This window comes from Neophocaena asiaeorientalis, unplaced genomic scaffold (genome assembly GCF_003031525.2).
Source record: "Neophocaena asiaeorientalis asiaeorientalis breed wild unplaced genomic scaffold, Neophocaena_asiaeorientalis_V1.1 scaffold333, whole genome shotgun sequence".
NCBI lineage: Eukaryota > Metazoa > Chordata > Mammalia > Artiodactyla > Phocoenidae > Neophocaena > Neophocaena asiaeorientalis.
Window position 1 is genome coordinate 53281 of NW_020173119.1, and position 4093 is coordinate 57373.

Here is a 4093-nt window from a genome sequence, read left to right on the forward strand (position 1 = left end):
CGCGTACCCAAAAAAAAAAAAAAAAAAAAGCTGGGCCCAGAGGATGCTGAAAAGAATGAAAGCCTGGTCCTGTCTAGAAGAGTTTACACTGTAGTTGGGGACAGCAGACATATGTATAAGAAGATAACCATAAAAGGTGCACCATGCCTGGTGCCAAGGGACCTCAGAGAATAGCCAGTGATAGCTTTGTCATGATGCCTGGCTTTGGATTGGGTCCTTGACAGGCACAAGGAGGGACAGAGGGAGCTGTATGAGCAAAGGCAATGAGGTAAGGCTATGGATAGCATTTGGGGGGCTGGGGAAGGCACCTTTTCTCCTCTACCACATTGTAGGGAATCCGTGGGAAGCCCCTCAAACTCAGTGCCAAGGTCAGGGGGTGCCTAGTGCTACTGGGCTTCCTTCTGGGGATATCATGGAAGCAGACAGTGCAGAAGCATATAAACTCAGGCTGTCACAGGGACAGGCCATAAGAAGACCATCCAGTCCAAACCTTTCATAGCCAGATGGGGAAACTGAGGCCCAGAAAGGTAAAAGGATCAACTGCAGCAAGCCAGCAGAAAACTGTGCTTGGCTTTGTCAGGCTGATATTTCTGCCATGCAGTGATGCATAACCATGCCTGGGCTGTTTACTGGAGACAGCATTCAGTAGCAACCAAGTCTACTCCTCTAGTACCTAGAAGTTGTTTTCACAACTTGCTTCCACTGGGAATTTGGGTTTAACAGATACACACTACTGTATATAAAATAGATAAACAACAAGAACGTACTGTATTCTTTCATTAGAGAAATGCAAATCAAAACTACAATGAGATATCATATCACACCAGTCAGAATGGCCATCATCAAAAAATCTAGAAACAATAAATGCTGGAGAGGGTGTGGAGAAAAGGGAACACTCTTGCACTGCTGGTGGGAATGTGAATTGGTACAGCCACTATGGAGAACAGTATGGAGGTTCCTTAAAAAACTACAAATAGAACTACCATATGACCCAGCAATCCCACTACTGGGAGATTAAAAAAAAACAAAGAAATTCACACTATTACCAAAAAACAAGAACTTGCTTTCAAGTTTTCTGCTTCATTTAATTTCCTGTACTGTCATAGATTAAGACTTGAATGTGACGCTTGGCAGACCTACCAGGGAGGCAACACAGGGCAAGTTGAGAGGAAAATAGGGCAGGGACCTAATGTGAGAGTCACCCTCTAGGACTCGTGGCAGTTCTTAATCTTTTTTCAGAATATTATTTTTAAATGCATTAGATAAAATAGATAGACTTACAAAGGAAAACAATTGTACTGAAATACAGTTATCAAAATATTTTTTTAAATTGTGATATGGTAATATATGTGCTTCTTTGAACACATTTTAAATGACAAGATCTAACAGCAGGTCTCATAATTACTGTAATTTTGAATGAGTGTAAGTGAAATTTCGAGATTCCTGCAGCAACTGTAGCATGATATGCAAAGCTCTGTGATTTCTACTACTGATAAAGTCACGGACACTGCTCACACTTCTGTGGTATGTTGTCTACACTCATCATTTCAATTAGAGGGTAGTGGAAATAGGTAATTTTTTCACAGACCTCCTGAACTCTCTTCATGTAACTCTTGGGGGTCTGTGGACCCCAGGTTAAGAATCCATTCCCTGAGGCAAAGCAGATGCTGGAGAACCAACCCAGTGTGGGGTCTTAATCCTGCTCTAGGAATTGACTTGGAGGAGAGACTTGACCACCTGGAAACTACATTCAAGTTTGCATGTGTATGTGAACACATACGTGGGTGGTTGTCATTAGTGCTACTCTCCAGATAGTTCTGGCTCTCCTTCTTCTGGGTACATGGCAGGACTGCACCTCCTCAGCCCCTTCTGGTTAGGTGTGGCCATGTGACTTGCTTGGGCCAATGAAATATGTCACTCTCTGGCTCCAAAACCTCTTGTGGCTCTTCATCATACTCGGAATAGATTCCACATTCCTTTCCATGAGCTGCAAGGCTATCTGTCCTGCCATCCTCTCTGACCTCGGCTCCCACCGCTTTCACCCTGACCACCCTGGCCAGCTGCACTGGCCTCATTACTGTTCCTCACCGAACTCATTCATGCCTCAGGATCCTTGCGCTTGCTGTTCCTTCTGGCTGGAACACTCATCCTGTAAGTCTTAGTGTGACTGGCTCATTTTTGACCTTTAGAACTCACCTTCCCTGTTAACACCTGTTTTTGAATAACAGCTTTATTGAGATATAATTCACATACCATATGATTCCCCCATTTAAAGTGTACAATTCAGTGACTTTCAGTATATTCACGGAGTTGTACAACCACCACCACAATCAATTTTAGAACATTTTCATTACCCCCCAAAGAAACCATTCTTCCCTTAGCTGTCACCTCCCAATTCCCTATCCCCGCCCCCCCTCCAGCTCCTGGTAACCACTAATCTACTTTCTGTTTTTATAGATTTATCTATTCTGGACATTTCATATAAATGGAATCATACAACATGTGACCTTTTGTGTCTGGCTTCTATCACTTAGCTCGATGTTTTCAAGGCTCATCTGTGTCATAGCATGTATCCGTGCTTCATTCCTTTTTATGGCAGAACAATGCATTGTATGGCTATTGTATGGCTATACCACAGTTTGTTTATATACTCACGTTGAAGGACATTTGGGTTATTTCTATCTTTTGGCTATCGTGAATAATGCTGCTGTGAATATTCATGTTCAAAATTTTGCATAAACACGTACTTTCATTTCTCTTGGGGATGAACCTCGGAGTGGAATTGCTGGGTCTTGTGGTAACTCTATGTTTAGCATTTGAAGGACCTGCCATACTGTTTTTCACAAAGGATACACCATTTTACATTTCCACCAGCAATGTACCAGGGTTCTAATTTCTGCACATCCTTGCTATTTCCCTACATCCAATTTCTCCACATCCTTGTTATTTTCCATGGTTATTTTTTATTGTAGCCATTCTAGTGGGTGTGATTGATATCTCATCATGGTTTTGATTTGCATTTCCCTAATGACTAATGATGTTGAGCACCTTTTCATGTGCTTAGTGGCCATTGTATAACTTTTTGGAGAAATGTCTATTCACGGCTTTTGCCCATTTTTGAATTGGGTTGTTTGTTATTTTGTTTTGGAGTTGTAGTTCTTTATCTCTTCTGGGTAGTAATCCCTTATCTGACATATGATTTATAAATATTTTCTCCCATTCTGTGCGTTGCCTTTTAAATTTTCTTGACAGTGTGTGTTTATGCAAAATTGTTTTAAAAGTTTGGTGACATGCAATTTATCTATTTTTTCTTTAGTTGCTCATCCTTTTGATGTCACATATAAGAAATTATTGTCTAATCAAAAGGTATTCAGATTTACATTTATATTTCCTTCTAAGAGTTTTATAGATGGGCTCTTACATTTAGGTCTTTGATCCATTTTGAGTTAGTTTTTGTATATGGTGTGAGGAGGTAATTGTCCAATTTCATTCTTTTGCATGTGGATATCCAGTTGTCCCAGGATCTTTTGTTGAAGAGCCTATTCTTTCCTCATTGAATGGCATTGGCACTCTTGTCAAAAACCAATTGACCGTAGATGTACAGGTTTATTTCGGGACTCTAAATTCTATTCCATTGATCTATGTGTGTGTCCTTATGCCAGTAACACACTTTTGATTACTATATCTTTGTAGTAAATTTTGAAATTGGGAAGTGTTATTCCTCCAGCTTTGTTTTTCATTTTCAAGATTGTTTTGGCTCTTCCAGGTCCCTTGGATTTCCACATTAATTTTAAGATCAGTTGATCCATTTCTGCAAGACTGATTAATTTTTGCACAGCTCTTTACTATTTGTCAAGGATGTCCACATTCATTTACTCCCTCAACAAATATTGACTGAGCACCTGCCACATGCAAGGCTCCATGTCAGGTGCTTGGGGACACCATGGTGAGCAAAGACAGCCATAGCCCTTGCCTTCAGGGCCCTAAGGATCTAGTGGAAGAGGCATACATTAATCAAATAATCACCAAAATAAATTGAAAGTGACTAACAGAAAGAATTGACCTAGTATCGGGAGAGCAAGGAAATCTTTCC